Below are 14,365 nucleotides of genomic sequence, written 5' to 3'. Positions count from 1 at the left end.
TCCTCCCTCTACTAACCTACCTATGCCTGACATTTCCATTTCCGTGTGTGGTTCCACCATTACTCCCCAGCAACATGCCTGCTGTCTTGGGGTCATACTTGATTCCGAGCTTTCATTCACCCCCCACATCCGATCGCTGGCTCGCTCTTGTTATCTGCAACTCAAAAACATGTCTAGAATTCGACCCTTTCTTACTTTTGACTCTGCAAAAACTCTTACTGTTTCTCTCATTCATTCTCGTCTCGACTATTGTAACTCTCTACTAATCGGTCTCCCTCTTTCCAAACCCTCCCTCTCCAATCTTTCCTGAATGCTGCAGCTAGGATCATATTCCTCACCAATCATACCGATGCTTCTACCTTGTGCCAGTCCTTACACTGGTTACCCATCCACTCCAGAATTCAGTATAAACTTATTACCCTCACCCACAAAGCACATTGTTACCGTCCACCTTTCGTGTCTCCTCTTTTTCCTCATAGATTGTAAGCTTGCGAGCAGGGCCCTCACTCCTCTTGGTATCTGTTTTGATCTATGTGTTTATTGTTATGCTGTAATGTCTATTGTCTGTAGTAGTACTCTCTATAATGTAAAGTGCTGTGGAATATGTTGGCGCTATAGAAATAAAATTATTATTATTATAGGATAGATAATAACTTGGTGATTGGATCGGTGGGGGTCCAACTGCTGGGACCTTCACCGATTGGCAGATCTAAGATTTATTTATTTTTTTTAATCGTAAATGGGAAACTCTTATTCCTGTTATAGACCGCCACTACATTGATTCTTTGAGGCTGCTGGAAAAAGTCGAGCGCAGCTCCATAGGATGTGAATGGAGCAAGCATGTGCACTGCCACTACACTCTAGCATGGATAAAAGTTCCCTGTTCTGCTGAACGGTGCATTCCCACTGATCAGCAAGTGATTACCTATACTACTGACAGGTGATGATTTGTTTTCAATGGACAACCTGTTTATGCACTGGATAAAAATATTTGTTTTTCTGATTTCTCAGTCCAGTATGATCACTATGGTCCTTATCAATCTGGCCTTGTTGCCAATTACAACCACAGCGCAGCTTTTACCAACTGCCCTGGAAGAAAAAATAATTTGTTTCTATGGTCAAAAGTTTAACTTAGTTTTGAGGCTTCTTGTGTGAATCTATACTGATGTTCACATCATAACAGTGGTGTAAATGATGATTTTAGACTCATCAAGGGAAATATTTGGTTTAGAGGTGTAGATGCACCCTATAGTTCCAGGCTCGACGTTCCCAAAGCTATGGGTATGAGAGGTATGCTAGACCAGAAAATGCATTCAAAAATGTATCTTTAATCCAGCCACATAGATAACACTGAAAAACTTCTTTGGGTCATGTGCACACGTTTAGTATTTGGTGAGTTTTTTTACCTCCGTATTTGTAAGCCAAAACCAGGGGTGGGTGATAAATCCAGACAGAAGTGGTGACGTGTTTCTATTATACTTTTCCTGGTTGTTCTGTTTCCGGTTTTGGCTTCGGCTGGTTTCACATTAGCGCTTTTTAAGCGCACGCACGGCCGGGGGTAGCTCCGCCCCCGAGCCGGCTCTCTGCCCGGCGTGCCCGCCCCTTGCTTGTAGCGCCGCCTCCTAGCGCACAGCGGCGCCTGCGATTGGCGCACCCTATCTTTAGCATAGGGTGCGCAGATCGTGCGCAGGCCGTGCACTAGTTGCGCTTTGACCTGCGCTGCGCACTTTTGACGGTGCGCCGTGCGCGCCAAAATCAAACTTTTCGGATTTCGGCGTGCTCGGCGCACCGTCAAAAGTGCGCAGCGCAGGTCAAAGCGCAACTAGCGCACGGCCTGCGCACGATCTGCGCACCCTATGCTAAATATAGGGTGCACCGATCGCAGGCGCCGCTGTGCGCTAGGAGGCGGCGCTACAAGCAAGGGGCGGGCACGCCGGGCAGAGAGCCGGCTCGGGGGCGGAGCTACCCCCGGCCGTGCGTGCGCTTAAAAAGCGCTAATGTGAAACCAGCCTTACACATACTGAGGTAAAAAAAAACTCCCCAAATACTGAACCCTACTATTCGGGTCACTATGACGTGTTCAAGTCTGTTAGAGTTGTACGTGTTCACTTATTGCTACATTTAGGCATTCTTCCATTCCGCACAGAAATATCTCACATGTGCTTTACATAAATACTTACTACAACTAGAACATATATTGTTTTATCACACGACGATGAACAAGTGCTGCATCTTGTCCTTTAGCCTTTTTCCAGTGCTACTGAAGGCCTTGGGTTCACGTTGTTGAGCATGCTGCTGGATACGGTTTACTATGGCTGCTGCTCCTCCTTCACTTCGAGGTTTTACTTTTCTTCCTAAAATAGATGACATAACAAGTGACTTAACTAATTCCAACAGAAAGAGTCTTTTTATGCAGTTTATTGGCGTTCAAATTGGGATTTATTTCACGCCAAAAACAAATGCATTGTAGGCAGATACTGTACATCAACAATGTTATAAAAAAAAAACCATTAGCCACCCATTGGTTTTGCGTCGTCTCGTGTACATAGCTTTTAGTTGATCTAGTGTATGAACTGCCTCTTTGGTGGAATAATAATTTTTGTCATCTCGACTACTTACTGCATTGTCATGGTGCATCGTGGTCATCAGAATGACCTGGTTGTTTTTTGGGGAATGTAAGAAACCACTGTCGTATCTCCAGTAAAGTAAAACGCTGAACTATGAACATCTATTACCACTGATACCTTGCTGCAGTTCAGGCTTGCTTATTCTAAGGCTATGTGCACACGTTGCGGATTCTGCTGCGGATCCGCAGCGTTTCTGGCCCTGCGGGTCCGCAGCAGTTTCTGCTGCGTTGTACAGTACCATTCTTCGCAAAGGTAAAACCAAAAACGCAGTGCACATGCTGCAGATTTTTCGGCGCCGATTTGCTGCGGGTTATAATCCGCAGCATGTCAATTCTTTGTGCGGATTCCGCTGCGGTTTCACACCTTAACCATTGTAGAGGTGTGAAACCGCAGGGCTAATCCGCAGGTATTTTGACCTGCGGATTTTTCAAAATCTGCGCGGAAAAGTCTGCAGCACTTCCAACTACATGTGCACATAGCCTTAGTGTCCAGCATTGTAAGTTTTCATTTTAGCCACAGCTTCCCCAGTTGGTGCGATGTAAAAAAAAAGTTGTCACATGTCGCATTTTGTCCCTTTAGTCCATATGTCAAATCTGAAATGACTTGCACACCCTGATTCTTTTCAGGTTTTTCTCCAGGCTTTTCTCCTGTATATACCTGAGTGTTTAGAGCGTATGACACAAAGTGTCCATATCTTGATGCCGTACTTTGCTGGCTTAGGCCTCTTTCACACATCATTTTTTTGACGTCAGTCACAATCTGTTGGCTCGTCACAGATTGTGAAAAACTGATGCGGCGGATCAGTCTAAAAAACGGATCCATCGCATACGTTTTTTCATGTTTCTTCCGTTTTTCAACGGATCCATTTTTAATAACGCCCACAGACAATCTATACATAGATTGATATGGGATAAATAAAATACATAGATATATCTATAGATATATCCATAGATCTATCCATAGATATATCTATCTTTTGATATAGGTATGGATAGAGAGATACATAAATAATAGCAAGGTCGATGTTTATTAATGAACAATGTTTTATTTAAAAAAAACGGAAAAAAAAATGGCATGGGCTCCCGCGCAATTTTCTGCGGAAAATTTTCTGGGAAAGCCGACGGTCGGAAGCCAATATTTGTAGCCTGGGAAGGGGGTAATACTCATGGCCCCTTCCCAGGCTATCAGCCCGCCACTGTCTGCATGGCCTTTACTGGCTATTAAAATAGGGGGACCTAACAAAAAAAAAACGAAAAAAAAAAAGGCTATGCAGACAGCTGCGGCCTAATATTCCTAGCCTAGGAAGGGACCATGGATATTGGCCCCCCCTGGCTAAAAATACCAACCCGCAGCTGCTCCAGAAATGGCGCATTTCTAAGATGCGCCAATTCTGGCACTTAGCCACTCTCTTCCCACTGCCGTGTAGCGGTGGCATATGGGGTAATAAGGGTTTAATATCACCTTGCTATTGGAAGGTGACATTAAGCCCGGTTAATGGAGAGGCGTCAATAAGACATCTATCCATTATTAATCTTATATTAATAAAGGGTTAAAAAAAACACATAAGAATAAAGTATTTTAATGAAATAAAACACGACACATTTTTTCAAAATTTTTATTGTACACCTATCCAGTCAAAGCCATCGATCACCTGCAAAAAAAATAAAAAACAAACCAATAATATACTCCCGTCCAACGTAATCCCATTAATGATGATTGTCCCACGACGATCTCCCCTAAGAGAGCTGTCACATCAGCAGATGTAGGTCTCCGATGACACACTGACCGGAGATAACCCTCCAGCAGTGTCATTGGAGATGAGCTTCTCGCTTTACGGCACTACAGCGTGAGAAAATACTCACGCTGTAGTGCCGCAAAGTGACAGGTGAACTTCGGTGACCTGGCGGCGGAGTGATATAATGTGGAGGATTATCTCCGTCGTTGTATTACTGGAGAGCAGTCGCATCAGCTGATGTGACAGCTCTCCACGGGAGATCGTCGTGGGACAATCTTATTAATTGGATTACGTCGGACACAGGGAGTATATTGTTGGTTTATTATTTTAATTTTTTTTTCAAGTGATCGAGGACTTCGGGGATTAGGTGTAGATGGAGAAATGGACTATATGTGTGTATGGGTTTTTGTTTTTTTTTTGCATTCAACACATTAGCCGGATGCTGGGACTACTACTGTCCCATCATTGGCTAATGTGTCAATCAATCATTGTCGCTGTAGCAGGCATAGCTTGATGGGACTTGTAGTCCCATCGACCGATGCCTGCATATACACACAAACACACACGTAGTCCTCCGCACAGACCCCTGCACAGCCCCGCAGACCCCCACACACACGCATATACGCATAGCCCGCACACACCATACATGCACAGTGTGTCGGCGCATGCGCAGTTCAAAAAACGGAATCTGTCGCTGGATTCCGTCATTTGTCAGATAGCAATGGATCCGTCGCCCATAGGCTTCCATTCTAGCAAAAATCGGACAGCGACAGATCCGTCGTTGTCTGATTTTTCGACGTAGACGAAAAAACCTTCCTATAACCGTTGTCTCTGTCCGACGGTCAAAGAATTTCCGACGGATGAAACGTACAACAATCCGTCGCTAATACAAGTCTATGAGAAAAAAACGGATCCAGCGGCATCAGTCGCCGGATCCGTTTTTTTCAAAATTTGACGAATTGTGACTGAAGGCAAAAAACTGATGTGGGAAAGAGGCCTTAGGCTGTATGCCGACGATGCGATTTTTAAGCATTTTTGCCGCGATTTTCAGCGCGAAAACGTTTAAAAATCTTGTACATGACGCACCCCATGCATTCCTATGGCATTCCGCACATGCTGTGCTAATGCTGCGCTTTTTTCCACAGCGGAATCGCATCGCGGAAAAAATCACAGCATGATCATTCTTTTGTGCGGAATCGCAAAGAATTGCCGCGATTCCGCACCCATAGGAATGCATGAGAATCGCTTACCGCATGTGGCTATGCCCACCATGCGGGAAGTTAAGCGTCTCATGTGCGGTTGGTACCCACGGTGTGGAGGAGAGGAGACTGTCCTCCAGGCCCTGGGTACCATTCCCCTGTAAAAAAAAAAAGAATAAAAAAAAATTGGGGTATATTTACCTTCCGACGTCCCGCGCTGCATTCCCGGCCTCAGCGTTCCCAGTAATGCCTTGCGGCATGGTCCTGTGATGACGTAGTCTCGCGTGACTCTAGCGGTCTCGCGAGTTCGCTATAGTAACGCGAGACCAAAGTCATCACAGGTCTCGCAATGCATCGCTGGGAACGCTGAGGCCCGGGATGGCAGCGCGGGACGTCGGAAGGTAAATATACCCCGATTTTTTTTAGCATTTTTAACATTTTATCTTTTACTATTGATGCCGCATAGGCGGCCTCAATAGTAAAAAGCTGCTCACATTTGTCAAACACTATGTGTGACGAGTGTGACCAACCTGTCAATCACTTTCCAAGCGATGCTTCAAATCGCTTGGAAAGTGCTTGAGAAAATCGCGGCAAAATCGCGCGGAAAAAAACGCGCGATTTCTGGGAAGGAGTCCGGTTTTCATTGTGCGTTTTAAAACGCTACGTGGGCCCATAGCCTTACTCTGTATATATTGTATGAACGGGCACCTACCTTGGAATGCCACAAGTTGTTCATCCAAGGTGACATTGTCTTCAGTATTGTAGAATTTTGGAAGAATCTCCATCGATTTATCCCAATCTTCTCTATTATTGGCTAATTATTAGAGAGTTATCTTTTGTTAGCAGAGGACAATTTTCCTGTCTGGGCAGAAGGATGCAAGTTCCAAATTTTCCTAATTACGTTTTTGTTTTTAGACTGAATTGCTCTCATCGGACTAGTGTCTGAGTCTCATTAGATCCAACTTTAGAATCAGATTTCTCGTTATCATTTTCCCCGCCACTTATGTGGTCCTCATCTTCGGACACTTTCTCCAGTTGGAATATCTTCAGAATCTGAGGCGTTGACAAGCTTTTCCAATTCAGCTTCACCCAATGAATGTCTTCGCCACATTTTTATCCAACTTTCCAAATAATGGAAACTCACGAATTTCATGGAGTAATATCAGCATTGGTATATAATAGCACTATATGAATAACTAAAAATAATAATAAAATTGCACCAGTTTAGCAACAATAAGAGTGTATATACTACAGCGGCACAGACCTGAACTCAAAGCCCATCCATCTACAGTAAGGCTGTGTGCCCACGTAGCGTTTTTTAACCCCTTCACCCCTAAGGGTGGTTTGCACGTTCATGACCGAACCAATTTTTACAATTCTGACCACTGTCCCTTTTTGAGGTTATAACTCTGGAACGCTTCAACGGATCTAGGCGATTCTGAGATTGTTTTCTCGTGATATAATGTACTTCACTTTAGTGGTAAAAATTTTTCACTATAACTTGCGTTTATTTAAGAAAAAAGCAGAAATATGGTGAAAATTTTGAAAATGTTGCAATTTTCAAACTTTGAATTTTTATGCCCTTAAAACAGAAATATGTGACACAAAATAGTTGCTAAATAACATTTCCCACATGTCTACTTTACATCAGCACAATTTGGGAAAAAAAAATTTTTTTTTTGTTAGTAAGTTATAAGGGTTAAAAGTTGACCAGCGATTTCTAATTTTTACAACAAAACTTACAAAACCTTTTTTTTTAGGGACCACCTCACATTTGAAGTCACTTTCAGGGGTCTAAATGGCAGAAAATACCCAAAAGTGACACCATTCTAAAAACTGCACCCCTGAAGCTACTCAAAACTACATTCAAGAAGATTATTAACCCTTCAGGTGCTTCACAGGAGCAGAAGCAACGTGGAAGGAAAAAATGAACATTTAACTTTTTAGTCACAAAAATATTTTAGCAACAATTTTTTTTATTTTCCCAAGGATAACAGGAGAAATTGGACCCCAAAAGTTGTTGTCCAATTTGTCCTGAGTACGCTGATACCAAATATGTGGGGGGGAACCACTGTTTGGGCACATGGCAGGGCTCAGAAGGGAAGGAGAGCCGTTTGACTTTTTCAACCTAAAATTGGCTGGAATTGAGATCGGACGCCATGTCGCGTTTGACGAGCGTCTGATGTGCCTAAACAGCGGAAACCCCCCACAAGTGACCCCATTTTGGAAACTAGACCCCCTAAGGAACTTATCTAGTTGTGTGGTGACCACTTTGAACCCCCAAGGGCTTCACAGAAGTTTATAACGTCCGGGCATGAAAATAAAAAATCACATTTTTTCCACAAACATGATCATTTAGTCCCCAATATTTTGCTTTCCCAAGGGTAACAGGAGAAATTGGACCCGAAAGGTTGTTTTCAAATTTGTCCTGAGTACGTTGATACCCAATATGTGGGGGGGAACCACTGTTTGGGCACATGGCAGGGCTCAGAAGGGAAGGAGCCCCGTTTGACTTTTTCAACCTAAAATTGGCTGGAATTGAGATCGGACGCCATGTCGCGTTTGACGAGCGTCTGATGTGCCTAAACAGTGGAAACCCCCCACAAGTGACCCCGTTTTGGAAACTAGATCCCCTAAGGAACTTATCTAGATGTGTGGTGAGCACTTAGAACCCCCAAGTGTTTCACTAAAGATTATAATGCCCGGGCGTGAAAATATAAAATCCTGTTTTGTTCCCACATAAATGATCATTTAGTCCCCAATTTTTAATTTTCACAAGAGTAACAGGAGAAATTGGACCCCAAAAGTCATTGTCCAATTTGTCCTGAGTACCCTGATACCCCACATGTGGGAGAAAACTACTGTTTGGGCACATGTCAGGGCTCGAAAGGGAAGTAATGACGTTTTGAAAAGCAGACTTTGATGGTCTGCTGGCGTCATGTTCCGTTTGCAGAGCCCCTGATGTGCCTAAACAGGAAAAAAAAAAAACACATGTGACATCATTTTGGATACTAGACCCCCAAAGAACAAATCTAGATGTGCCCCCAACTAATCTAATGTAAATTAGTAGTGCATGGAGGTGTGGTACAATTTGAAGCAATCCTTCATACACAGGCCAGGTTTTTCGGGGCAGGTGTCGCATTGATAAGTGGTGTCCCTGCGTATTCCTTTTTTGTAACACGCTCGACGCCTTTTTTGCGGCTTACCTTTTCTTGAGGTTGGCGGGACCACCCCCGGAAAATGCTGACCTGGTACAATTCGAGCACCTTCAGTTCCAGAAGTACTGGGGCCCGCTCCTTCCTGAGCGCCAAACAGGTCCTTAACCACTACCTCCTGGAACTGAAGGTACGACGTATCGCTGCGGCATGCACATTGTGACAGCAGGAATGCATTGAGCATTGCCATTTGGACGATGTGCACGGCCATCTTTTTATACCACACCTTGGCCTTCCTCAATGCATTGTACGGTTGGAGGAGTTGATCGGAGAGATCAACGCCCCCCATGTTTTTGTTGTACCCCTCTACACATGTCGGTTTGCGGACCTGTGTAGAGGTACCCCGTACAGTGCAGAGGGTACTGCCATCACCATGTATGGTGGTCAAGAGATGGACATCTCTCTTGTACTTGACCACCAGCAGGTGGTCGCTACATTGGGCTCTGCTCACATTTTCGGAGCATCTGCCCAAGTAGCGTCTTCGGGAGGCCTCTCTGATTTTTGCGGACAGTACCGCAGGCTGCGGTACCTCACGCAGAGAGGGATTTGTAGAGTGGGATGCTGGTATAAAAGTTATCAGTGTAGAGGTGATAACCTTTATCCAGCAGTGGGTGCACCAAATCCCACACAATTTTCCCACTCACTCCCAGGAAAGGTGGACACTCAGGGGGTTCAATCCGGGTGTCCTTCCCTTCGTAAACTCTAAACCTGTGGATGTACCCTGATGTACTCTCACACAGCTTATAGAGTTTGATTCCGTACCAGGCCCTCTTACTGGGCAGGTATTGACGGAATCGCAGCCTTCCCTTGAAGTGAACCAAGGACTCATCCACGCAGATGTCCCTTTGGGGCACGTACACTTCAGCAAACTTTTTGTTGAAGTGTTAGATGACCGGCCGAAGTTTGAAAAGATGGTCAAAGTTGGGGTCATCTCTCACGGGACACTGCATTATCAGAATAATGCAGAAACTTGTGGATGGCCTCAAAACGCGTCCAGGCCATGACCATTCGGAACACTGGAGTGTTGTATAAAATATCAACACTTCAATATTGCCGAATTTCCGGCTTCTTCAGTATCCCCATATGGAGGACCAGGCCCCAAAACTACGTCATTTCAACTGCGTCTACAGGAGACTAGTTTGAAAATGTTGAACGCGGGTTTTGCATCAAAAATTGACGAGTGTACAAATTAGTTTGCTCCACCATGAGGTTAACAAAATCCTCAGAGAAAAAGACTTTGAAAAAGTCAATTTCTGTGAGGCCGGCGGTGTCAAACTTGATTCCTGATTCTGCCACAAAATCAGGAATCAGTGGCTCGTAATTTTCGGGGGGCGAGGTCCATACGGGGAGCACTGGGTCAGCTGCGAGCATGGTGGGCGCTGCCTCATGTTCTGTCCTGGAGCGTTTGCGTGGCGGTTCCGCGGGACCCGAGGAGGAAGATGAGGAGGGGGAAGAGGAAGAAGAGTGTGAACGTGGCCTTGTTGTTGTAACAGAGTAAGGCCATGTTCACATATTCAGTATTTGGTGAGTTTTTTACCTCCGTAAAATATATATTTATAAGCCAAAACCAGGAGTGGGTCAATCAGAGGAAAAGTCTAATAGAAACACGTCACCAGTTCTGTATTTATCACCCAATCCTGGTTTTGCCTTACACTGAGGTAAAAAACTTGTCAAACGCTCAATGTGTGCACGTGGCCTAACATGGTAAAATGAGGTATGGCGCCTACGCATTTCAAGCGGTTAGCACGCTCCTAATTATAGTATGCCATGATCAAGAGCAGGTTAACCGTTCCAAAGGCGTAGGTGCCATACCTCATTTTACCATGTTACTCTGTTACAACATGTTTTTACTCAGTATTCAATAAAGATTTTCTGTGTTATCCATGTTCCTGAACTAAAGATGCATTTTTGGGTTTTCATTGGAACGCTACACATAAACATGGCTCATGCCTTGTATTAAGCCAATCTACACTTGGGCTGGTGCGTTTTGCTCTTTGGATAGTTAAATATGTGCCTGCTCACAGTGAGCCTGTATTCAGGCTGTGAAATATATAACTGAGCAAATGGTGATTTAAGTCATGTACAGTTAGGGTTTTGAACAAACAACAAGCAGAAATGAATAGATAGGCACATTTCCATTATTGGATAAAAAAAAAATACAGTATTTTTCGATTATAAGACATACTTTTTCCCCCGAATTTGTGGGGAAAATGGAGGTGCGTCTTATAATGTGAATATACCTTACCGGCCGTCATGGAGCAGGGTCCCAGGATCTGATATCTGCTAATGATCCGCTGCCTGCCATAAATCCCAAAGGGCCAATGGTGCAGGGAATCTCACCCAGGACATTGGACACAAATTTGTCTCATGTAAAACTGCCTTTGTGGTTTGTCCTATTTTGCCCATGCGTTTTTTTCTACATTGGCAAAACAATTCGGCCTCTTTACATCAGGTTTAGAGAACATTTTAATTCAATTACCACAGGAAAAGGAGTCCCCAGACTTATAGAACACATGAGGAAAATCCATGGTGGAAATGCGGAGGCACTGCGTTTTGCTGGTATTGAAAGAGTTTCTGCACCGCAATATGGAGGGAATCATGATAAGCGAAATGTTTTTTATCTTCTTGTTTTTTGTTTTTTCCATTAAACCGTTTTTTTGGTAGAGGAGTCACAAGACATGCTCAGGTGTAGGGGAGGAGTTATTATTCACACATGCGTTTTATTTGCATTACCTGTATTCTGAGCATAGGGCCTGTTGAAGCGCATCGAGCGCGAAACGGCTGTTGTCCGTCTTCCAGCACATTGCTCCCGTGCCTATGCCGATGCCTTGTGTATGTGAAATAAAGTGATTTGATTCACATGAACGGTGAGTGCCATCCTAATTTTTCTTTCTCTTCACAATGAAATGGTTAAATTAATGTCTTTCTCCGCCTACACACACTGCACCTCTACATATACTGCACCGTACACGTTGCGTTTTTGCCCACACATAGCTCCATTATACTGACACATGTTTCTTGTGTCATTCCTGGAGATATGTGTAGTCAAAAACACAAATATATGACTTGTATTTTCACCACCAGTCTCTTCAGTCTGCTAATATTGCACAGACTGAATAGAGGATGGTGTTGAGTGCAAGGCATATCTACTGTTACCTTGCCAGGTATCATAAAAAGTTAATTGAGGATGGTGTGTTTTTACCATCATCATTTAACTATTTGTGACACAAGGCCAGGGGATTCTAGATATACCTTGTAATTAACCACATCCGCTATTCAGTGTGTGTTGAATAAACTGATGGGGAAAATACACATCATATGTACAATACCCTGGCCTTGTATCATAACTGTTCATCACACCTGGGCAGGTGAATACACATATGAGTTTTAACCTGCAGCGTCGCTTCAGTCTGCCTATATTTCAGGCAGACTGTAGCGATGCTGCAGTTTAACTCATGTGTATTCTCCTGCCCATGTGTTATAACATTCTGAAGTCAGGATGTGTAAGTTTGGGTGTCCTCACTTCAGCATGACACCAGGCCTGGGGATTGTAGAAGTTGTATAAACTTTATTATCTCTCCAGTCTGCGTTCAAACTCAAGCCACAGTGGTGATCCTACAAATAATATTTATAGTCACATGGTCAGGTGTCATAAAGAGTGACGGATGCTAGTGCATTCCCAAATCACTATTTGGAACATCAGGCCAGGTTACACAAATATTACTTGTATTATCTCCACCGTCGCTGCAAATTGAATACAAACTAGAGATGATAAAGGTCATACAACTTGTGTGTGTGTATAGTCACCTGGTCAGGAGTGTTAGTAAGTTTATGATGCACAAAACACAGCATCATGAATTCACTGGAACACCTGGCCAGTTGATTATTGTATTGGAGTGTAAAAAGACAGAGCACACTTGGTACAGGTATCAACACAGGTTTTTTATTAACATACACACAAGAAAACATTTTTACACCATTTGATCTTGCCATTCCAACCGTCCTACATCTGAGATGAAGTAGGCTGCAAATTGGTCCCTCTTTTGGCCAACTTCAACGGATGACCTGAGAGGGTGCTGAGTGAATTCAGGCAATGGGTTAGGAGCTGCATCATCGAGTTCAAAGTTCAGGTGCTCTTTAGCCATCACAAAATTATGTAGAACCACACAGGCCTTCACCTCCTCATCCACTGTTTCCAGTTTCAGATTAATGGCTGTGCCGAGAATGCGCCATCTGGAGACAAGTACACCAAAGGCACACTCTACAGTTCTTCTGGACCTGGTCAGCCTGTAATTAAAAATTTTTTTGGTGTGGTCCAAGTCCTGGCTGGAGTAGGGTTTGAGCAGGTTTTGACACATCTGGAATGCCTCATCCCCAACCATTACAAATGGCTGTGGCGGGCCTTCGGTGTTGGGAAGAGGCCGTGGCATGGGGAAATTGAAATGGTTGCCATACAACCTCTGGCCCATGTCCGAGTTCTTAAAAGCCTGGGAGTCATTCCCACGGCCAAATGCCCCAATGTCCACCGCAACAAACATACAGTCTGTATCCGCAATGGCCATGAGTACTGTAGAAAAGTACTTTTTGAAGTTATAGTGCTCAGAACCTGTTCTTTTGGGTTTGATTATCTGGATGTGTTTCCCATCATTCGCTCCCAAACAGTTGGAGAAATTGCATACTGTCCAGAATTTTTCGGCTATTTCAAACCACTTTTCTGTGGTGGGCAGGGGCATAAAATCTTGACAAAGAACGTTCCACAAAGCCCGGCAGGTGTCCGCAACAATTCCCGACAAGGTGGAGATTCCAATCCGGTACTGGAAGTGGAGTGAAGATAGGCTCTATCCAGTAGCCAGGAATCTGCGAAACAGAGAAAGAACAAAAAATAATATTTATGTATATGGTTTTTTAAAATAAAAGAAAAAAAAAAATAATAGTACATGGTATAAAAATAATTCTGCAGGTCTTTGTTTACTGCAGCTGTCTACAAATATCTAAAGGGCTGTCACATTGTAGAAGGATCAACTTTATTCTCATTTGCACAAGGAAAGACTAGAAGTAATAGGATGAAACTGAATGGGAGGAGACACAGATTAGATATTAGAAAAAACTTTTTGACAGAGTGATCAATGAGTGGAACAAGCTGCCACGAGAAGTGGTGAGTTCTCCTTCAATGGAAGTCTTCAACCAGGCTGGACAGACATCTGACTGGGATGATTTAGCGAATCCTGCTTTGAGCAGAGTGTTGGACCAGATGGCCCAGGAGGTCCCTTCCAACTCTATGATTCTATGACTACAAGGCAGAACAATAATTCTGCCAGCTTTGGAATAGTACATGTCACAACAAAGAAAATTATGGAGCCATTGGTTTTGCAATATTACGTACCGTAATGTGACCAGGAGCTGTTCCTCCAGAGGAATCGCACGACGGAGCTGTGTGTCCTGTCTCCGGATGGATTCTTGGACACGACCAAGCAAATCCCTGAAGCTTTGTTGGGACATCCGGGTATAGTCCATAAAATTTCTCCGGGTTTGCCTGGAGCTCGATGTAGAGGGTGTGGCACACTCCACGGCTCTCCCAGAGTTCAATAA

Source organism: Dendrobates tinctorius, unplaced genomic scaffold, assembly GCF_039654945.1.
Source record: "Dendrobates tinctorius isolate UK_male_01 unplaced genomic scaffold, ASM3965494v1 ptg000171l, whole genome shotgun sequence".
Lineage (NCBI taxonomy): Eukaryota > Metazoa > Chordata > Amphibia > Anura > Dendrobatidae > Dendrobates > Dendrobates tinctorius.
The sequence above is the reverse complement of the archived record's forward strand: the minus strand, read 5'-3'. Positions refer to the sequence as shown.